We start from the raw sequence: 24,425 nt of genomic DNA on the forward strand, positions 1-24,425 counted from the left end.
ATTGACAGAAGTTAGTTCTTTTTGTTTTCTCTACAGAAAATGAGTTGCTTTGCTTTGTGATAGGCAGGTGTTCAAGCACTAATACTTCCCTTTTCAGTCTGAAATCAGGCAATGACAGCCCATCACTCTCCCTGACAGCAGTGGATGACAGTCTTGCCTGTCCTGTATCTTCTAGAATAGCTCAAGGACACGAACAGTGGCTAGAATTTTTCAGCAGGCTCAAGAGTTGGAGTAGATGATTAACTCTGAAGATTCTTCTCATGTTTTCATTTCCAAATTGACCAGAAGTTGCTATTTTACTGTAGAATCCTGAATGCCTTTCTTCATTTATCCCTCTGGAATCATACAAGCATAGTCTGTTTCATCAATCCAGTCTTTCCTTCTATCTCTTTCTCTTTCTCTCTAAAATTTTATGCAGTAGATCAAGTGTCAGTCAGCTACAGCTTTGGGACAAATCCAGTCTATGGCTGGGTTTTGCATTTTTGAATGGTTGAAAAATCAGAAGAAAAATATTTCACCAAAATGATTTGTCAGTGCCCATCAGGAAAGTTTTCTTGGAACTCAGCCTTCTGAGTCACTTGCATATTGTCTAAAGCTGTTTCTTTGCTCCATTGACAAAGGTAAATTGAGGGATTAGGAGAGATACCAAGTGGCCCACAAAGTCTCAATTGAGGTAAGTTTAGGCAGATCTCAAAAATATGTTACTTATTATGTAAATTGTTATGATCCTATTGTTAAATGTAGTGGTGACTTTTCTGTGTTGTGGAAAAGGTATTTTTTTCAGGAGCCAAATGGAGAACACATTTCTCACCGAAGTGTATTAAGGTTAGAGTAAAGCAATAAGATGTCAGAGCCAGTTTAGACAGTAAGTCATCTAATCTGAAGGTGTTAGATTAGTGCATCCATGGATTTTGCCTGCTCCCTTTTTTCCCAGCCATTTTATTTAGGAGTTCACCTCAACTTGTCAGGTGTGCAAACTATTTAAAAGTTTCAAGAATACTAGTGTTACTGAACCAAACTTGGGTCCACTCACCTACCTTTTGGCAAAGTCAATCTACTGACACTGGGTTGTGGTGAAGGAAAGTGTGGCATTTATTTGCCAGGTGCCAAGCATGCAGATCAAACCAGTCCATTCTAAGGAAAATCAACCCTGAATATTCACTGGACGAACTGATGCTGAAGCTCCAACACTGACCACCTGATGTGAAGAGCTGACACATTGGAAAACACCCTGATGCTGGGAAAGCTTGAGGCCAGGAGGAGAAGGGGTCCACAGAGAATGAGATGGTTGGATGGCATCACTGAGTCTTCAATGGACATGAATTTGAGCAAACTCTGGGAGTTAAGGAAGGACAGGGAAGCCTGGTGTGCTGCAGTTCATGGGGTCCCAAAGAGTCATACATGACTTGCTGCTAAGTCACTTCAGTCATGTCTGACTCTGTGTGACCCCATAGATGGCAGCCCACCAGGCTCCCCTGTCCCTGGGATTCTCCAGGCAAGAATACATGACTTAGTGACTAAACAACAACATTTTCTTGACTACTTTTCTTTGCTTTCTGCATTTTCTCACTTTCCTTCCTACTTTCTATTTTCTCAATTTTCCTTCAGAGTTCAAGTTGCTCTTTGAACTCAGGGAAGGATTTTTTGACCAAAGTCTTTTTCTACAGACAAAAAACAGAGGGCATGGAGGGGCTTTTGTACCTGGGAGGATGCTGCTCACTTCAATCACTTGTTTCCTTTGATACTTCCCAATCCTGAGGGAAACAGAGGTGGGACAGGAAAGAGAATGGAATTTGGATAGAGAGGTTAATCACAGACTTGACAGGGAACTCAGTTTTAGGAGGGCTAAACTTCTCTAGTAGCATTTTTCTTTTAAAAGGAAATAACACATTTTTATGATAAAAGGTTATACGTGATCAGCTATCTTTTTTTGTTTTAACTAAAAAAGTGGGACTATAGAATTTATTATAAAGATTAATGATACCAAATTTCTTTAGTGGTCTCTAGTAAGATTTTTTTTTCTCCCTTCTCTATAACAAATCTCTGTGTGTACACAGAGTTAATGTGATAGTATATAACTTCTGGGCTGATTAATTGACTGTTGAAAATTGATAGTAAATTTACTCAAGTATTGTTGCATATCTTCTTCTTCTTGTTCAGTCATTCAGTCATGTCCGACTCTTTGTGACCCCATGGACTGCAGCATGCCAGGTTTACCTTCCCTTTACCATCTTCTGGAGCTTGCTCAAACTCATGTCCATCGAGTCAGTGATGCCATCCAACAATCTCGTCCTCTGTTGGCTCCTTTTCTTCCTGCCTTCAATCTTTCCCAGCATCAGGATCTTTTTCCAAAGAGTTGACTCTTCATATTAGATGGCCAAATTATTGGAGTTTCAGCTTCAGCATGAGTCCTTCCAATAAATATTCTGGACTGATTTCCTTTAGGATTGACTGGTTGGATCTCCTTGCAATTTAAGGGACTCTCAAGAGTCTTCTCCAGCACCACAGTTCAAAAGCATCAATTCTTCAGCACCCAGCCTTGTCTATGATACAACTCTCACTTCCATACATGACTACTGGAAAAACCATAGCTTTGACTATACAGACCTTTGTCGGCAAAGTAATGTCTCTGTTTTTTAATATGCTGTCTAGGTTTGTCATAGCTTTTCTTCTAAAGAACAAGTGTCTTTTAATTTCATGGCTGCAGCCATCATTTGCAGTGATTTTGGAGTCCAAGAAAATAACATCTGTCCCTGTTTCCATCATTTCTCCATCTATTTGCCATGGAGTGATGGGACCAGATACTATGATCTTCATTTTTTGAATGTTGAATGTTAAGCCAACTTTTTCACTCTCCTCGTTCACCTTACTCAAGAGGCTTTTTAGTTCCTCTTCGCTTTCTGTCATAAGGGTGGTGTCATCTGCATATCTGAGTTTATTGATATTTCTCCCCAAAATCTAGATTTCAGCTTGTGCTTCCTCCAGCCCAGCATTTCGCATGATGTACTCTGTAAATAAGTTAAATAAGCAGAGTGACAATATACAGCCTTTATGTAACTCCTTTCCCAATTTGGAACCAGTCTATTGTTCCATGTCTGGTTCCAACTGTTGCTTCTTGAGGTTTCACAGGAGGCACAAAATGTGGTCTGGTATTCCCATCTCTTGAAGAATTTTACACAGTTTGTTGTGATCCACACCGTCAAAGGCTTTAGCATAGTTAATGAACCAGAAGTAGATACTTTTCTGGAATTCTTTTGCTTTTTTTATGATGCAACGGATGTTGGCATTGTGACCTCTGGTTCCTCTGACTTTTCTAAATCCAGCTTGTACATCTGGAAATTCTTGGTTTCATGTACTGTCAAAGCTTAGCTTGGAGGATTTTGAGCTTTATTTTACTAGCATGTGAGATGCCTGCAATTGTGGTGTAGTTTGAACATTGTTTGGCATTGCCTTTCTTTGGGACTGGAATGAAAACTGAACTTTTCTAGTCCTGTGACCACTGCTGACATATTGAATGCAGCACTTGAACAGAATCATCTCTTAGGATTTGAAGTAGCTCAGCTGAAATTCCATCACTATTTCACTAGCTTTGTTCATAATGATGCTTCCTTGACTTCCACTTGACTTCCCAGTCCAAGATGTCTGGCTGTAGGTGAGTGATCACACCATTGTGGTTATCCAGGTCATTAATCATTTTTGTATATTAAGTAGAAACCTTAAAAAATGTGGCTTTGTTCTTTTGCACGGCAGCCCAACAGAATGCTATTTGCTGTATTAAGAGTTGTCTGTTGGCTCTCACTGCATATTTTGGTATGTCTTGGAAAAGACTCTCATTCCCCAAATGCTGTTTCTACAGAGATCTCATCCTTGATCATTCACTCTTTGAATTGCATGGATGACCATCTTCCCACCTTTAGAATGGAATCCATGTTGAACCACCTGCTGTACATTGAGCAGAGTTCATGGACATGAGGTTCTACAGTGTTTTGAGACCTTGAGCCAAAGAACATAGCAATCCCTGATTCACAGAATGAACTCTTCCTCTTTCATACGTTTGACATTGAGCTTTGGGACAAGATCACAGAACCTTTCCACTCTAAACTAAATCTCAATCACAGGGCCAAAAATGGATAAAGCCTAGAAATTTTGGAGGAAGCTATAAGGAAGTAAATTATAATGTGTACTCTGTTGTTAATGGAATCCTTCCCCCAAGGGATGCTGGAAATCTCAGGCTCATCCATAGTTAAACCAGAGAGAACTCTCCTATGCTGTCTGCAGGGCTGTCATTAACCTCCTGTAAGCCATGGAATGTATGGTCAAAGCTATGGTTTTTCCAGTATTCATGTGTAGATGTGAGAGTTGGACCATAAAGAACTGATGCTTTTGAACTATGGTAGTGGAGAATAGTGTTGAGAGTCCCTTGGACAGCAAGGAGATCAAACCAGTCAATCCTAAAGGAAAGGAAATCAACCCTTAATATTCATTGTGTTAGGTAGGTAGAATAGGGAAAAGGAGTCCAAAATGGTGGTGGCTAAAAGACAAGGAAGGTCCGAGGACCAGAGTGAAGACTTCAGGCAGAACAAACAGAACAAACAGCACTCCTGGCTAAGCCCAATTTGCATAGGGCAGGCCCAGGTGGAGGAAAAAACATATAAAAGGAGGAGCCAAAGTGCTTTGTCTCAGACTCTCTCTCCCGCGTGCGTGCGCTCTTTTCTTTATCTCTCTCTCTCTCTCCTGCTATCTTCTAAATAAAATAGAGCTGTAACACTGATTTGCCTAAGAGCTGTAGCACGGTTTGTCCAAGACCCGAGAGCTGTGACGCACCGAGGGCTTTAATGTCCGTTGCTCCAAATCTTTGTTGTTATGAGACAAAGAACCGAGGAACATACACTCGTGTGACAATTGGAAGGACTGATGCTGAAGTTGATGCTCTAATACTTTGGCCACTTGTTGCAAAGAGCTGACTCACTGGAAATACTCTGATGCTGGGAAAGATTGAGAGCAGGAGGAGAAGGAGCAACAGAGGACGGGATGGTTGGATGGCATCACTGACTCAATGAACATGAGTTTGAACAAACTCTGGGAGATAGTGAAGGAGAGGGTAACATGGTGTGCGGCGGTCCATGGGGTTGCAAAAAGTCTGACATGACTAAGTGACTGAACAACAACACAACCTCTGGAAGAATCTAGGAGAGCAGGGCAGTACCATGGAGCTTGCTGAGTTTCAGTATGGACTGTTACGGGGCCTAAGGCACTGGTTGATTCTGCTCATTTCTCGAAGAGTTCTTGGAGTTATCCATCCAGACCTGTGAGGACATCAGTGAAATCTACTAGAACTCGTCTGTGGGATTCACCTAAGCTGCTGACACTAGTCTGCAGATTCTAATGGTTAAGTTATTCAAGCATAGCTCCTTTCACTGTTCATCATATATTCTCCTTGTTTCCTGTGTGCATTGCATCTCACTGATAAGACTGTGAGCCCCACTGGAAACTCAATGTCTGTTTCTTTAACAGCTCCGGAGTAACTGAGCACGCACACGCACTCACACACACACACACACACTCACACACATGTGGGACTTTGCTCTGTGTTCAGTAATTTCTCTGTAAGTGTTGACTGTGTGGCAGGATGAGGGAAGCTTGACGTTCTCAGGAGAATGTGTACTTTTGCATGTCTCTGCTGTATAGTGTTAATATGTCCCAGCCAGACCTTGCAGGGCAGCAATTTAATTCTCTTGCCTTTAGTCAAACAAACAGTAGTTGGGATGGGTGTTAAGCTGAAATATCTCCGGTGTGCCATTCAAACCATACATCCCATCTGTGGGTCATCAGCAGCCTGCCCTTTTATTGCGACGGGTCCCCTAATTCTCTTTTCAGTCCCTTTCATCTCATCATTGTTCTCCAAGGCACAGCTCTGTAAATCACACAGAGGCCTTTCAACTTCCCTTGCATTTTGTTTAATTCAGCCAATTGACTAGTACTGTCAGCTAATTGGAGTGGAAATGTAAAATGAAAGCTGTATTATTCAGCTGCCAAGTCTCTTCACTTGGCAGGGAGTGGGTGATGCTGGTAATTGTACCAGAGGTGTAATTGCCTCGAGTTCTGCTTCTGGATTTAACAGTGAACCCTGGGAGAGTCTTCCTTGGAGACACTCGATACCTGCTTCTCTTCAGCGCCTTCCTGGCAAACGGTGAGGCTTGAAGCAAATCTAATCAAGCATTCTTGTGTCGTTAGAGAATACAACCACTGTGTATTTTGCTGACAGTGGGAGTGGATTGCTTGGTCTAAGTACTTAGTCAATATGTCATTCCCATTAGAACTGGCAGTTAATTTCCTCCTGATTTGAAATGGGGGTAGGATCTGTGTTTCTAGAGGTGAAGAGGTGAACCTCTATGCCAGTTGCGGTCTGTGCCAGGGTGTTCTTGGGAAGAGTAGATGATGAAGAACAGAAGCCCATTTTGTAAACTGTTTATGAATAAGGGAAAGTTTACCTGTGTGGAAAATGTTGAAAACCTTAATGGAAAAATAAGGAAAGTAAAGTGTAGTTGTTAATTTATCATTAAAGTTGATCATCACAGTGCTTTTTGCTCTGCCAGTTTTTTTTTTTTCCCTTTGCCTTTCTTTTACAATTTAATTCACAGATCAAGTAATGGTGTGAATAGTATTTTAGAGTACGTAATGTCTGCTCCAGCATCAGGGGACATATGGCAGAGGTCACTTCCGGTCCTTTCTATATCTGATCATGTGACAGACAATAGTAATTTTCCTCATTTAACCTCCCTGGACAGAACTTCAGGATCTTCCTCCTATTTTAAATTGCTTTTTTCCACAGCTTATGTAAGTGATAAAACCTGTTTACTGTCTCTACCTTAGAAGAACATTTCCACTATGAACCCAGGAACTGGAAATAGTCGCAGCTAAGTAATTATTAAACTCTTCTCACTTGCCAAGATTAAGAATGTTGCTTTCAGCAGTGTTGTCTAGTACAGTTTTGTTGCCATAACATTATTATTTTATTATGCCATGTGGCTTTATAGAAAGCTTCCTAAAACGTTGCCAGAGGAGAAACTGGTTTTGTTTCCTTAGAAGCTTAAGATCTCAAGATGTTGAGAATAAGATTGCTGAGGGAAGGCTAGCTGCCTTGTTGGTCTCTGATTCCCTCCCTCCTTGAAATCCTTGCCAACTGCAAGGATGTGGTGGGGGTGGCAACAGCAGCCAAAGTCAATTAGATCTGTTGATCAGTTTTGCTCAAACCTGTTGAGAACTGTTCTCATCAGAACTATAATTTTTCAGTTGAAAGACCTTGGTTCTTAAAACCAAGCAGACTTGGCTTTAAACCCTGGCTTCATCAATTGTACAATTATTGACCAAATACTTTAAGTTTCTGGAGTTTAAAAAAAATTTTTTTTACTTATAAAACAAGAGCAATAATAACTAAGCTATAGGATATTTGTGGGGATAAAATGTTATATAAATTCACATATTTGTTGTTTTTAGTTGCTAAATCATAAATGACTCTTTTTGACCCCATGGACTGTAGCCAGCCAGGCTCCTCTGTCCATGGGATTTCCCAGGGAAGAATATTGAAGTGGGTGCCATTCCCTTCTCCAGGGGATCTTCCTGATCCAGGGATCAGACCTGCATCTCCTGCATTTCCAGGTGGATTCTTTACCACTGAGCCACCAGAGATTCCCTGGGTTTGATCCCTCGGTGAGAAAGATCCTGTGGAGAAGGAAATGGTAGCCCATTCCAGTATTCTTGCCTAAAGAATCCCGTGGACAGAGGAGTCTGGTGCTATAGTCCACGGGGCTGCAAAAGTGTTAGACCTGACTTAGCGATTAAGCAACAAATACGCACATATACATAATACACATGTAACATGTATTTTATAGATATATACACACTATAGATGTGCATCTATAATATACATATATAATCAGTTCAGTCCAGTCACTTAGTTGTGTCCGACTCTTTGCAACCCCATGGACTGCAGCACACCAGGCTTCCTTGTCTATCACCAACTCTTGGACCTTGCTCAAACTCATGTCCATCGAGTCGGTGATGCCCTCCAGCCATCTCATTCACTGTCATCCCCTTCTCTTCCTGCTTTCAATCTTTTCCAACATCAGGGTCTTTTCCAATGAGTCAGTTGTTTGCATTAGGTTACCAAAGTATTGGAGCTTCCGTTTCAACATCAATCCTTCCAATGAATATTCGGGGCTGATCTCCTTTAGATTGACTGGTTGGATCTCCTTGCAGTCCCAGGGACTCTGAAGAGTCTTCTCCAGTACCACAGTTCAAAAGCATCAATTCTTCAGAGCTCAGCTTTCTTTATGGTCCAACTCTCATATCCATACATGACTACCAGAAAAACCATAGCTTTGACTACATAGATCTTTGTTGGCCAAGTAATGTCTCTGCTTTTTAATATGCCTTCTAGGTTTGTCATAGCTTTTCATCCAAGGAGCAAGTGTCTTTTAATTTCATGGCTGCAGTCACCATCTGCAGTGATTTTGGAGCCTCCCAAAATAAAGTCTGTCCCTGTTTCCATCATTTCCCCATCTATTTGCCATGAAGTGATGGGACTGGATGCCATGATCTTCATTTGCTGAATGCTGACTTTTTAGCCAACTTTTTCACTCTTCTCTTTCACTTTCATCAAGAGGCTCTTCACTTCCTCTTCGCTTTCTGCCATAAGGGTGGTGTCATCTGCATATCTGAGATTATTGATATTTCTCCCAGCAATCTTGATTCCAGCTTGTGCTTCATCCAGCCTGGCATTTTGCATAATGTACTCTGCATATAAGTTAAATAAGCAGGGCAACAATATACAGCCTTCATGTACTCCTTTCCCTGTTTGGAACCAGTCCATTTTTCCATGTCTGGTTCTAACTATTGCTTCTTGACCTGCATACAGATTTCTCAGGAAGCAGGTAAGGTGGTCTGGTATTCCCATCTCTTGAAGAATTTTCCACAGTTTTTTGTGATCTACACAGTCAAAGGCTTTGGTGTAATCAATAGAGCAGAAGTAGATGTTTTTCTGGAATTCTTTTGCTTTTTCTATGATCCAGCAGATATTGGAAATTTGATATATGGTTCCTCTGCCTTTTCTAAATCCAGTTTGAATGTCTGGAAGTTCATGGTTCATATATTGTTGAAACCTGGCTTGGAGAATTTTGAGAATTACTTTGCCAGCATGTAAGATTAGTGCAATTGTACAGTAGCTTGAACATTCTTTGGCATTGCCTTTCTTTGGGATTGGAATGAAAACTGACCTTTTCCAGTCCTGTGGCCACTGCTGAGTTTTCCAAATTTGCTGGCATATTGAGTGCAGTGCTTTAACAGCATCATCTTTCAGGATTTGAAATAGCTCAGCTGGAATTCCATCACCTCTGCTAGCTTTGTTTGTAGTGATGCTTCCTAAGGCCCACTTGGCTTCAGACTTCAGGATGTCTGGCTCTAGGTGAGTGGTCACACCATTGTATATATGTGTGATTAGTTGCTTGGTAAGTAGTAACTTTGTGTACTGGACATTTTAAAGGGGGGTTTGGGAAATTGTCCCTGCATTAAGTTAAATAAAATTAACTTTAAGTTAACATTAAGTTAAACAAATTTTTTTTTTTTCAAAAAACATTTCTCTCTATGGTATCTTATTTTGAAATGTTTGATTTCTAACTTGCTTGCACATAATGAAGAGTGGTTGGTATACTGATGAACTTGGTCATGAAACATACACAAGAGAAAAAAAATCCAACAACCAATGGGCTACTTTATAAATTCTGCAACGGGTATAGTGATGATTCCTCTGAGTAGCAGAGGTCATGGAGAGATTTATCTGGGTACAGGAAGGTCTAAAGTTGGAGAAGTGGGAGTCACTGCTCTACACTGCAATTTCTGGGCCCTGTGCCAAGAAATGCAAATGTGTTACCTAATTTATCCTCCTGGGTAGATTTTATTATCTTTATTCTTTTTACGTAAAAGGAAACTGAGGTTGAATTGGGATAATTGTCTTGCTGAAGGTTTTGTAATTATTAAGGCAGGGAGCTGAATTCCAGCCCAGGATTTTTTGGTCCCAAAACCCATTTCTAGATTATGGATATATAGTCTGATCTCTGAATTTTATGAAAGAGGAATCTGAGACCCATGCAAGTGGTTTGTCTACTGTGCCCTCCTTGGTCAAAGCAGGTTCTGACTCTGTCTAATCTTCTTTTTCTATACTAGGTTTTTTCTTCACTTCTTGTCTTTTGCTTTGTTGTGTAGTTGTTTCAAAACTCTTGCTTCTTCGATTGTATTTCAAGTTCAAGGGCAAATATAAGGGACTGGGTTGTATTCTTCTATCTCTGGTTTGGGCTGTATTTTTCCGTACTTGCATATTGTATCTGACAATGAAGAATCCTCAATAAGTTCTTGGTGAATTGAATTCTTGAAGGAATTAGTCTCTAAAACCTTATTTTCACTGATGAAGAGGTATAAATGCATACAAATATACATATATATGATGCCAGCAAGTTTGGAAAACTCAGCGGTGGCCACAGGGCTAAAAAAGATCAGTTTTCATTCTAATCCCAAAGAAGGGCCATGCCAAAGAATGTTCAAACTACCGTACCATTGTGCTCATTTCATATGCTAGTGAGGTAATGCTCAAAATCCTTCAAGCTAGGCTTCAACAGTATGTGAATCAAGAACTTCCAGATGTACAATCTGAATTTAGAAAAGTCAGAGGAACCAGAGATCAAATTGCCAGCATCCGCTGGATCATAGAAAAAGGAAGAGAATTCCAGAAAAACATCTACTTCTGCCTTATTCACTATGTTAAACCTTTGACTGTGTGGATCACAACAAACTGGAAAATTCTTCAAGAGATGGGAATACCATACCACCTTACCTGACTCCTGCAAAACCTGTATGCAGGTCAAGAAGCAACAGTTAGAACCAGACATGGAAAAATGGACTGGTTCCAAATAGGGAAAGGAGTACATCAAGGCTGTATATTGTCACCCTGCTTATTTAACTTAATGCAGAGTACATCATGCAATGTGCTGGGCTGGATGACTCACAAGCTGGAATCAAGATTGCTAGGCAAAATATCAATAACTTCAGATATCTAGAAGATACCACCCTAATGACAGAAAGCAAAGAGGAAGTAAAGAGACTTTTAATGAAAGTGAAAGAGAAGAGTGAAAAAGCTGGCTTAAAACTCAACATTCAAAAAACTAAGATCATGGCATCCATTTCCATCACTTCATGGCAAGTAGGTGGGGAAACGATGGAAACAGTGACAGACTTTATTTTCTTGGTCTCCAAAATCACTGCAGTTGGTGCCTGTAGCCATGAAATTAAAAGATTCCTGCTCCTTGGAAAAAAAGCTGTGACACCTGTACAGTGTATTAAAAAGCAGAGACATCACTTTGCCAACAAAGGTCTGTATAGTCAGAGCTGTGGTTTTTCCAGTAGTCCTATAGGAATGCAAGTGTTGGATCATAAAAAAGGCTGAATGGTGAAGAACTGATACTTTTGAACTGTGGTGCTGGAGAAGCCTCTTGAGAGTCCCTTGGACAGGAAGGAGATCAAACCAGTCAATCTTAAGGGAACTCAGTCTTGAATATTCTTTGGAAGTACTGATACTGAAGCGAAGCTCCAATACTCTGGGCACCTGATGTGAAGAGCCGATTCATTGGAAAAGACTCTGATGTCGGGAAAAATTGAGGACAGGAGGAGAAGGGGATGACAGAGGATGAGATGGTTGGATGGCATCACTGACCCAATGGATCTCAGTTTGAGCAAACTCCAGGAGATGGTGAAGGACACAGAAGCCTGGCATGCTGCAGTCCGTGGGGTTGCAAAGATTTGTACATGAGTGAGACTGAACAACAAGGATACATGTCTACATATGGGGTTTTACTTTGGGAAATTCAGCTGATATTTTATAATAAAGGCTCTCAATATTATTGTATACACTGCTCTGTTTTTCACCCAGTCTGACAGTCTTTATCCTTTAACATTTTTTGCCAATGTAATTGTTCATATGCTGTGTGCTTAATCACTCAGTTGTATCCAACTCTTTCCAACCGCATGGAATGTAGCCCACCAGGCTCCTCTGTCAGTGGAATTCTCCAGCAAGAATACTGGAGTGGGTTGCCATTCCCTTCTCAGGTGATCTTCCCAACCCATGGATTGAACCCAGGTCTCCCTGGGTTCTTTCCAGGCAGATTCTTTACCATCTGAACCACCAGGGAAGCCTGTAATCGCTCATAATTTAAGGTTTATATTTAATATTGCTGTTTGTTTTCTATTTGTCACTTCTGTTCTATTTTTTAAATCTTTTTTTATCTGTTTGTCTTTTGGATCTAATCCTTTTTGTGTGTATCTAATTTCACATTAGGTTTTTAGTTATACATGCTTTATTTCTTTAATGGTCATCCTAGAAATTATAGTATGTAGTAATCATTTTATTTATCTCCTCCCAACTAATACTAGAACATTGAAACATTTCAGCTTTATTTATTCCTCTACTATCTTGTTATTTTTATTAGGCATTTTAAACTTATATATTTCAAATCTCACAAGATGTCAACATTTTGTTTTGTACAGTTATTTATTTAGATTGCTTGCATATTTGATGTCTTGATTACTCTAAATTCCTTCTTACATTACTGTGTTTCCATCTAGAATCATTTTCTTTTTGCCTGCAGAATTTATTTAACATTTTCATTTCTTTAGTTTGAGTTTGTAGGTGACAAATTCTCACACATTTTATTAATTTAAAATGTCTTTATCTCATTTTCATTGTTCAAGGATATTTTTGTTAGGTATACAGTTCTAAGTTGATGATTGTTTTGTTTCTTTCTTTAAATATTTGTTTTCTGCCTTTCGCCATTTTTTTTTTTTATGGAGAAGTTAGCTGTCAGTTTTAGTATTAATGTTTGAAGTTAATTCCTCTGTGGCTTTGAAGATTTTTCTCTATGAAAACAACCTAAATGTCTTTTGATGAATGAATGGATAAAGATAATATAGCATATATAAATACAATGAAATATTGTTTGGCTTTAAAAAGGAAGGAAATTCTAAGTTTGCAACAGTATGGATGAATCTGCAGGGCATTGTGTTAAGTGAAATAAGCCACATGAGAAAAGACTGCATGGTATTAGCTATATGCTGAATATATATATATATTTTTAAAGGCAGACTCATAGAAACTGACAATAGAAAGGTGGTTATCAAGACTGAGGATGGAGAAAGGAGGGACAAGTTGGAGGAAAAATTTTTTTTCTCTTTGCTGTGGATTTTTTTGTGTCTTACCCTGATGTTCTTAGGTGTTTTCTTTATGTGTATTCTACTTGATGTACATAGTACTTCTTGAATCTATGGCTTGATGTTTTTCTTCTGTTTGGAGAAATTCTTGGCTATTATTTCTTGAAAAGTTTGTTTCTGCCTATTTTCTGCTATTTCTTTCTCAGGACTGAGTTACCCATATATTAAACCTTATGTCATGTTCCTTGTGTCTCCCATGCTCTTTTCCATGGTTTCCATACTTTTTGTTCTTAATGTTTCAGTTTGGGGTTTTCTGTTTCTTATCCTTCTGGTTGTTGTTATTGTTGTTATTGTTGTGTGTGTGTGTGTTATATCCAGTCTGCAGTTAAGCAAAATTAATCTCATATGTTTGTTTTCTGTTTTGCAATTTAAAATTAACTATGCTTATAGATATTGGTTATCTGATGAAATATTCATAGGTTTTATAAAATCTCTAATATATGTTTTTATTGTCTTCTGTTATCTTCATTAAATTCTAAACAAAATAAAGTAAAATCTTTATTTGAGTTACATGTTAGTTAATTTCCTGGACAATTCAGGGTATATTATTAGCACTCAGTAAAGTCTTTATATTTATGTGTAAAACAGGAACAGTTGATGTATATAATCAGATAATTAGAAACAGATTTTTCATTGCTGTGAATGTTTTGTGGGACACTTGAAAGTCATGTGAAAGTGGGACAGTTTCCTAGGTGCTGGAATGTCTTGCTTATTACAAGACATCTGGAATTTATGATCCTTGTCTATTAAATGTCACTAACACTCCCACCTTTATTCTTCAAAGCAAAATTTTAAATGCCTCTTGGGGTTGCATAGTCCCTGTTTAGCAGCATGCTCTACATTAAATCATGAGGCCAGCTCACCAGTGTTGAAGTCTTTGACTCAAGGCCTGGGCTTGGCCTGACAATAGACATAGTGGAATGTGGATTTACCTGGTGGAATGTGAATGCCAGTACAACTCCCAACCATTTACTGGTTGGCCAGTTTAACTAGACCAACTGCCAAGAGACTAGCTAGAAGGAAAAGTTAGGGATGAAGGTTTTGCTGCATAGCTTCAAGTGGTATGATGCAGCTTTGGCATGCTGGAATACAGTAGCACCAGGCAGAAATAGAAGGACCCTTTTAGAACAAAAGTCTTGATGGAGACATAGGTCTAGAAGGCCGGATCTCAAATAGCACGTATTGAAATGGGCTACTGCAGCTCCAAGAGCAGCTTGGAGAGTGAAGGGCTGTTGTCTGTGTATTTGACTTTCAGCGATTACATCACAAAATTGCTAGCACTTATTTAGATTTGAGAATATCTATCCATCCACCCATCCATCCATTCATTAACTCAGTCAAAATCATTATAAGTGCCTGCTATTTTTCAATCACTATGAGAATGCAAAGCTACCTCTATGTAAAGAAACTATCCTCAATTTTGGGGAGGGAGATAGATGTAAACAACTAATTATAGAACAAATGAGAATGATCTAGTGGGGAGTGGAAGACAAAAACATAAATAATTTTAATATGAGAGATAATGGTATAGCTGTACTTTAATTTCATGTGCAAACATTTTGAATGTTTGATTTTTTTTCTCCATTTGCTTTAGAAATAGAAAATAAAGTCTTTGAGAGTTGAATTGCTAGAGAGAATTAAAAAAGCAATTTCAAGCTTAAGCTATCCTAGATTCTCCCTAGTAACTGGATTACTTTGAGTGGAAATATGAGACAGATTTTTTATTCACTATAGAACTTTCTGTGGTTAACATCTCCAGGAATTTATGAGGGTTATTTTGTCACTGGAGTCCTCTTAGGTTGGGCTTTTACTGAAACAGGATTGTGTTAGAACAAATGGAAAGCTGGGGGTAAAAATAGAAGAGCTAAGCCTGTGTTTCCATTGCTTCAGAATTTGGAATGTGAAGCACATTCACTGGATATTTAATTTTATTCTATATTTTGAAGAGTATTTTGTTTGTATATTACCCTAGGAGTATAATTTACACAACACTCTATAGAAGAATATTTTGTAAACATTTAAACTATAGGAGAGTAAACTTTCCCTTATCTTGGAAGCTGAAGGGATTTTCTAAATAAATCTCTAAATGCTACAAGTATTCCCTCTGTCACAGAAAATACTGTGGTCAACTGGTTAAGATAGTGGCAAGTAATCAAACTCATAGCTGACATTTATTAAGTGCTTTTTATGCAGTAGTCACTGTGCTAAGTAAGTACATTAGTTTATTTCATCTTCACTGTCACCCTATTGGATCCTATCTTATCCTTAGTTTATATATTAGGAAATGGAAGCTCAAAAAAGCTAAATGATTTGTCTAAGTTCCCAAAGCTAGGAAGTAATTGAATCAGTATTTGAACCCAAGTTTATCACTCTACCGTATTGGCTTCCCCAGTGGCATTGGTAAAGGGTCTGCCTGCAATGTAGGAGATGCAGGAAATGAGGGTTCAATCCATGGATCAGGAAGATCACCTGGAGGAACCCACACCAGTATTCTTGCTGGAAAAATCGCATGAAAAGAGAAGCCTGTCAGGGGACTCCATGGAATCACAAAGAATCAGATGCACCTGAGCATGCACTTACCACACTGGCATTGGTACTTGAGTTGACATGCTGGATAACTTGTTGTATAACTTTGTGTCCATAGACCAAGGCTGTGGGTACAGATGTGGGTGTGGTGGGAAAAATGGAAGCTTTAGAGTCAAATGGACATTGATTCAGATATAGGTAGAAATACCAGACCACCTGATCTGCCTCCTGAGAAATCTGTATGGAAGTCAAGAAGCAACAGTTAGAACTGAACATGGAACAACAGACTGGTTCCAAATAGGGAAAGGAGTATGTCAAGGCTGTATATTGTCACCCTGCTTATTTAACTTCTATTCAGAGTATATCATGAGAAATGCTGGGCTGAATGAAGCAGAAGCTGGAATCAAGATTGCCGGGAGAAATATCCATAACTTCAGATATGCAGATGACACTGTAATCCTTATGGCAGAAAGCGAAGAACTAAAGAGACTCTTGATGAAAGTGACGGAGGAGAGTGAAAAATTTGGCTAAAAATTCAATATTCAGCAAATGAAGATCATAGCATCCGGTCCTATCACTTCATGGCAAATAGATGGGGAAATTATGGAAACAGAGACAGACTTTATTTTGGGAGGCTCCAAAATCACTGCAGATGGTGACTGCAGCCATGAAATTAAAAGACACTTGCTCCTTGGAAGAAAAGTTATGACCAACCTAGACGGCATATTAGAAAACAAAGACATTACTTTGCCAACAAAGGTCCATCTAGTCAAAGCTATGGTTTTCCCAGTAGTCATGTATGGATGTGAGAGTTGGACCATAAAGAAAGCTGAGCACCGATGAATTGATGCTTTTGAACTGTGGTATTGGAGGAGACGTTTGAGAGTCCCTGGGACTGCAAGGAGATCCAACCAGTCCATCCTAAAGGAAATCAGTCCTGAATATTCACTGGAAGGACTGATGCTGAACCTGAAACTCCAATACTTTGGCCACCCGATGGGAATAACTGCCTCATTTGAAAAGACCCTGATGCTGGGCAAGATTGAAGGCAGGAGGAGAAGGGGAAGACAGAGGATGAGATGGTTGGATGGCCTCAGCGACTCGATGGACGTGAGTTTGAGTAAGCTCTGGGAGTTGGTGATGAACAGGGAAGCTTGGTGTGCTGCAGTCCATGGGGTCTCAAAGAGTCTCTCAGGACTGAGTGGCTGAACTGACAGTCAGTTACAAGCTTTGGGAATATTACCTAGACTCTCGGACTCTTGGTTTCCTTATCTGTAAAATGGAGATGACGATAATATGTATCTCAAAATATTTTAGGAAGACATATGAAAGATGTGAACATGCCAAAGCATCTGAAATCCAGAAGATGTCTTTCTTAGTTTTCTTTACTGTGCCAAAAGAACTTGGAGAAATAAGATTGGCTTTATGGAAGCAGGGTGAGCTTTGGGAACATGAGACAGGGAAATACTGAGTTAAGGAGGCAGAGAAGGTCTCCCTGGAGAGGTGATGTTTAAGCTGAGACTTGGAGGATGTGTGAAAATTACATGAAGAGGGGGTGGGAGTGTACTGTTGGAGTCATGGGGGAGTCTATTAGGCAGGTGTGTCACTTAACCTCACAGCCCTTTCCCCTGAAAATTAGCAGCACTGCCATAGTTTATCCTATCTTACTGGCCTATTAAAGTGAGAAAGTGGAAGAGTGATGTGAAATGGTAAGACTGCTCTATAGTATCTATCTATCTATATACACACTATGTACATAAAATAAAGCATGTATAGGTACATGCTAAGTCACTTCAGTTGTGTTCAACTCTGACTCTAGGACTGCAGCCTGCCAGGCTCCTCTGTCCACGGGATTCTCCAGGTAAGAATACTGGAGTGGGTTGCCATGCCTTTCTCCAGGGGATCTTCCCAACCCAGGGATCAAACCCATGTCTCTTACGTCTGCTTGCATTGGCAGGTGTGTTCTTTACCACTGGAGCCACCTGGGAAGCCCCCAAATAAGGCATACATATATATATGTAATAAAGCATTAATTGTTATTAATATTACATGATAACAGTACAGCCTAGAAGAGAAAAGGATGGATTTGAATCCCAGATCCACCCATTACTAGATGTGCTCTGGACAATTCATTCAGCCTTTTCACACCTTGTTCCTTCATTGAAAAAGTAGTGTAGTGAGGCTTTGTCCACAAGATGCCGGGAGGGCCCCTGAGATGCTGAGTGTGTGGGAGATCTGGAGAAGTACTGGCCCTTGGTACTAGCTTCTTTCCTTTCCTTTCCTTTCATTTCTGCCCGTCCACCAGCGCTAGCTCACTATTCTAAGACATATGTACAAGAATATGATGGTAACTTGCCATGCTTTTCAGGGTTTCTTGTCAGCCAACTGAACAAAGACATTTGCTGTTGTATAAAGAAGCTGTCTTTTCATGTGTGGTTCATGATGTTGTTTTGGTATCTAAGTTGATCTTATGACTGATTCCTTCAACTTTATCATTTTAAGACAACAGCAGGAGGAGATCAGGTACAAGCTAATCACTCCAGAATGCTAAAATGTGAAACTATTTCAGTCCTTGGCGTGCAGAACAAACTCCATAAGGGGGTATTGTGTGGAGCAAGGCTTCCCTAATGGCTCAATGGTAAAGAACACACCTGTCAATTCAGGAGATAACGGATCTAATCCCTGGGCTGGAAAGATCCCCTAGAGAAGGAAATGGTAACCCACTCCAGTATTCTTGCCTGGGGTATCCCATGAACAGAGGAGCCTAGTACACTTCAGTCCATGGGGGTCACAAAAGAGTTGGACATGACTTAGACACTAAACAACAACTGCAAATTTTTTTTTTTTTTTTTTAGCAGCAGCATGATTCTTTATTTTATTCTTACATTCATTAGATACCCAGAAACAAATGCCCCTAGAATACATCATTTTAACTTCCTAAATAAATACCTTCAGCTAATTACTTCTAACAACTGCAAATTTTAAAAATGGGTCTCCAGCAGGAAGAGGATCACCATTTTCTGTTTTATTTGCCTTTGGCTTGTGTTTGTTCTTCCTGCAAGGGGGGAATTTAATGTAAATACAAGGACTCTTACCTTTTCTTACCAATAAGTGTCCTCTGCTCCCTTTTATTTGAGGGTGGATAAAGAGTTTCACATGAACTTTAAAATGAGACCAAATGAAAAAGGCACTGTTTATCTAAGCTGTCTGAGGAAGGGCGCTTGGGAAAAGAATTGAACTCTGAAATAACCTTATGAAAGTTATTGATTTGTTTCTTTATGGTTCCTTGACAAACAGGAACCATTATTTCTGTGTCCGAATTGGAGCTGGGTCAAAGAACCCTTATATATGGATTATCTTTCCTGAAAACCAGACTTGTCAGGAGAATGGACTTCCAGAAATGCAGACACGAGGCCCAGTGGAATATTGCAGTCCTTTCATGGCATTAAAGGACAAATAGACACACAGTTAGTTTTTTAAAATCTTACTGAGCACAAGAAGAAATGTTTGAGAATAACACAAAGGTTTAGGTAAATGGCTCACTCTTAGGTATTTGTTGGGTGCTTTTAACTCCCCTCCCCCCATGCCAGTTCAACTTCAAAACTCAGTTGCTTTCTACCTGTGGTTTGTAGAGAAAAGGGTACCATATTTTTGTTTTTCTCTGTCTTATATTTTGAAATTAACTTTAAAAGATCACATAAGTTACATATATTTTGCTATTGAAATAACAAAAAATATGGATAAGGATAATGGAAAGAGACAAAAATCACCAAGAATCCCTACCCAGGAATCACCAAGCACAGGAATATATTTTAATTATAAAAACACATTATATTCTGCTTATTATTTTGTAACTTGAAAGCATAATTTTGGGGTTATTTTATTCCTTCTTTCTCATTTTTGGCCTAACAAGCCAAGGAGATTTAAAATGGGATAAATAAATCAATAATTAAAATAGGGTTATTATAACATTCAGATAAAAAAATTATGTCAACAGTTGATAAACTATTATAGAATATCATAAATAATGTTTCCCCAGCAATTTGAGTACTCATGAGGGATGTAGTCATTGTTTATTTTTGGCATTAAACAAATATTTAATAAATACTTAACCGAGTGAAATAGTTTTTGTTGTTTTTTGAAGCACCTTGCTATTACTTCAACATGTCTGGGGATGGAGGCACTGTATTATCTGCAAGAACACTTTATTCACTTATTACTAGAAATATTAAAAACCATTTAGGTTGCTTTTTAGGTTTATCGTAATCTAATCCTTTAATCTACATTCTAGTGAAAAACTATTTTAAGACTATTTCTTTTGCAGAGTGTGTTAGATTGGAAGAGAGGATTATAAAGCGACAGAATTGCAATGGTAACATGGAAAATCTGTAAAATTTACTTTACAGTGTTATTTCTTTGGACTTTATGGCTTTATCCAGTTTTAGCAATCGAGGAACTCTAGTATCCCTTCTTTCATAAAGCAATTTTATGGTACCATAGAAATTGATTCCTAAAGTTTTAGACCTGAAGAATATATGGCCATCAATCTAGGTGTTGGTAAAGGGCTCATTCAGAGAAGGCAATGGCACCCCACTCCAGTACTCTTGCCTGGAAAATCCCATGGATGGAGGAGCCTGGTAGGCTGCAGTCCATGGGGTCGCTAAGAGTCTGATACGACTGAGCGACTTCACTTTCACGCATTGGAGAAGGAAATGGCAACCCACTCCAGTGTTCTTGCCTGGAGAATCCCAGGGACAGGGGAGCCTGGTGGGCTGCCGTCTATGGGGTCACACAGAGTCGGACACGACTGAAGCGACTTAGCAGCAGCAGCAGATGAAGAAAATTTTTTTTTGTAATTTGAAAGTGAAAGTTGCTCAGTCATGTCCAACTTTTTGCTACCCCGTAGACTGTAGCCTGCCAGGCTCTTCTGTCCAAAGAATTCTCCAGGCAAGATTACTGGAGTGGATTGCTATTCCCTTTGCTAGGGCATCTTCCCAACCCAGAGACTGAACCCAGGTCTCCTACATTGCAGGCAGATTCTTTACCATCTGAGACACCAGGGCAGTCCTTGTAGTTTGGTTCCAATGAACTAATAAGCTTCAACATTATGGGGGTTTTGTAGTGAATGTCATTGAAATATTGTTTTCTCAAGACCTCTCATCCTAACTGGGATATCTCAAGTCATGGGGAAAGAAATTTCCTTCAGGATAAGTATTTGGGTTGTTCACTAATGAAGTCAGCCGAATCTCAGTAATTGTGCTCAGTGGAGGGGCTATACATAGAGGAATAAAGCTAGCTCTCCTTCCTGGAAGTGGCATACAGGAGGAAATATGGATATGTGAACAAATTCAGGAATGCTCCCTGGGCCCAGAAATTTCGTTTTTAATTAACATATTGAAAAATCATGTTTCTACAAATGAAAATGAAAAAATATTCCATGTTTTTAGGACATTCTGTTTAGAGTTGAGTGAGCTGCGTCCAGTGATTGAAAGCTGTTAAAAGGTATACTGGACTATTTTGGAGTCTAGAGTCACTGAGGAAATAGTTGAGGTGTGGGGAAGAACTTAATTCCTGGTGTAGAATGGAGGGAGTTTTAAAGCCACCCTGGGTTGAAGCGAGTACCTGGAACTGGTGTGGTCATCTGAGGTCTGAGTGAAAAGGAAGATGGGTTCATGGTTAAACGCTTTTCCAATGACCTAAGTGGTCTTGAAAATGCAATCTATGGATTCATTCATTTCTTCTAATGCAACATTCCTGGGTCTTTCCAGTGAAAGTGAAAGTTGCTTAGTCGTGTCCGACTCTGCAATTCCTTGGACTATACAGTCCCTGGAATTCTCTAGGCCAGAATACTGGAGTGGGTAGCCATTCCCTTCTCCAGGGGATCCTCCCAACCCAGGGATCAAACCCAGGTGCAGATTCTTTACCAGCTGAACCACAAGGGAAGCCCTTTCAGTGCTTGGGTGCTAATTAAATAACAGCTTCACTCTGTTTTGCCTGTAGTGGGAAGATGGGAAAGACAGGGTCCTTAGGGGAATATTTTCACTCCAAGAAAAGGAAATGTTTAGAAAGATACTTGCTAAATGCCTATGACATCGTAGGGAGAATTTGGAAATAACAATAAATTACATTAAAAATAAATAATGGGCCTTTGATAAGTTCCAGGCACTGTTCAAATCTCTTTAAGCACATCATCTCATCTGATCTTTTCACGGACCCTATGAGTTTAGTTCTTTATCTGCTTTACAGATGAGGAACCTGGGACGTGGAAACCTTGATAAAATGGACTCACTGTTAATGACTGGTTCAAATCCAGTAGCCTGATTTCAGAGTCTGGGTTCTTAGGTCTCAGACAGCTTTGTGAACTTGAGCAAATTGCTCAATCTCTCACGTCTTGTTTCCTCATGTTGGAATAGTCGCGATAATTACAGTACCAGCTTCGTAGGGTTGTTGTTCCTCTAAGAGTTTCACGAAGCGCTGGTGCACACTGACTTCCCTCTCCGCTGGGCTCAGCCCTCTCCAGTGATGGCAGAGGCCAGGAATATGATCAAGGCCAGCCTGCTCCAGTGCTGCAAGCGCCTTCTCCTACCAGCACTTCCTGTCAGCACAGGATACGTGATCAATAAACAGCAGCTGCTGACTTCATGAAGTTGTCATTTTTATTTCATCTGTATCTGGAAGCTGATACTATTTTCTTAAATCAGCAGGGAACATATATTACATTGTGCTTGAGAATGAATTTCTTTTTTCCCCCCTCACATATTTGTCATTGCTTTTTGGGTTAAGAGTAGACTATGGTTGGCACACAATTGTCATTTCAGAAGAATGTGCTGTAACATAAAGAGAAAGAAATTCAGAGTTATTCCAAGTCAGGTTCCAGTATGCATTTACTTAAATTCAAGTTTCTCATGAATTAGGCACTGGGAATGTCATCTCACCTCAGATAGGTTTTGTATTTCTTCTATCACTTGGGGTTTGAAGCACATTCCCTAAAAGCTTATACATTTAACATTTCTGAACAGAAAGGACGACTTCATTTTTCCTTGAGAGTGTTATGCACAATCCATATAAGTCTGTACCAGTGTTGGTATCTCAGACATGGTCCTTCAAAGAAACAGAACAAATAGGAAACATATATATTAGATTGGCCAAAAAGTTCATTTGGGTTTTTTCCATAAGATGTTATGGCCAACCATATGTATATGTATGGGGGTGGGGAGAGGGAGAGAAAGAAAGAGGGAAAAGTAGAGGGAGGAAGTTATTTTAAGGAATTGGCTCATATGATTGTGGGGACTGGCAAGTTTGAAGCCTGTAGGGCAGGCCAACAGGCTGGAAACTCAGGCAGAATTTCTGTGATACAGTCTTGAGGCTGAAATCTTCTTCAGGAAACCTTGTTTTTCTCTTAAGGCTTTCAGTTGTTTGGATGAGGTTCATCCACATTGTTGAGGGTAGTCTCCTTTGCTTAACTGATGATACATGTTAATCACATCTATGATATACCTTCACAGCAACATCTAGGCTAGTATTTGACCAAACAGCTAGGTACCATAGTCTAGCCAAGTTGACACAGAGGTTAACTGTCACATTTGGTGTCTGCCTTTGTGTGATAGCATCTTTTACTAGCACCCATGGTTTTGCCAGCTCATCGCAGTTCAGGTTAGTGCTAATAGTTTGTGACTCTATCAAGAGTTTAGAGGTTTACTTCTCTCCGATGTATTTGAGTAGTACTTCAGTTATTCGAGGACAAAAGGATGAGGAAGTATAGAAAGGAGGACAAAACCTGCACTAAGCGACTTGTGCACTGTGAACGTTTGGTTTAGAAAGACCTCCAGTGTGCCGGGCCCAGGCCACTGCCTGCCTTGGGGTGCTCACAGGCTGCTCTGGGCAGGGTAACAGGAATTTGTGAGTGCAGTAAAAGTGTAGCAATATGTACAAGAGACAGTGGGGTTCCAGAGAAGCCATGAAGAGTCACACCCGAGTGGAGGATGCCGTGCGTAGGCTTAAGGGTTAGGAAATGATTCACTCTGAGGTTGAGGCTTACCTCTGAGGCTTACCTCAGAAGAAATGTGTCGGTCTGCAAGCTCTCTTTGGGAGAGTCAAGGAGAAGAGGGAACCAGGAAGAAGATAAGCTGTTGGGCCAGGAGAAAGGAGGCTAGGGCTGTCCAATGGCTTGACCATCTAGCGTGGACAGACAGAAGTCTCAGAGCTGTCCGATTTGCTGAGGCTAGGGCGAGAGGCAAGGGCCAGGTGATGGGTCTACACTTTATCCCATCAGAGGTAAAGGTGAGCTGTGGAATAGCTGAGTGTGAGCAGATTTAGTACCAAAGAACTGGGAAGTGAAGTGTGAGATGCTCAAAGTACCCAATGGCAAAAGCTGCTCTTAGGAAGCTGGTTAGTGCTAGTCCAAGCGTCATTTTCCTCTGGACACACTCTGATGGTTTCTGCTAGTTAGCAGCACAGAGAAACCTCAAGTCAGGGAGCAACTTGTCCTCCTGAGATTTCAGTCCAATCGATTGTTTTTACTCTGGAAATCGACAGCTCTCTGCTGCATGCCCTTGTCTTTGAGTACGTGGGTTGACTGTGGTGAAATG

The 24,425-nt window shown here is 40.0% G+C and overlaps 1 protein-coding gene across 2 annotated transcripts in view; it reads left to right on the plus strand.

Annotated features, from left to right (window-relative positions):
* Positions 1 to 24,425, plus strand: part of FRAS1 (Fraser extracellular matrix complex subunit 1) — a 534,964-nt gene that overhangs the window by 169,292 nt on the left and 341,247 nt on the right. The window lies entirely within an intron of this gene.

The sequence above is a fragment of the Bos indicus genome, chromosome 6, assembly GCF_029378745.1.
Source record: "Bos indicus isolate NIAB-ARS_2022 breed Sahiwal x Tharparkar chromosome 6, NIAB-ARS_B.indTharparkar_mat_pri_1.0, whole genome shotgun sequence".
NCBI lineage: Eukaryota > Metazoa > Chordata > Mammalia > Artiodactyla > Bovidae > Bos > Bos indicus.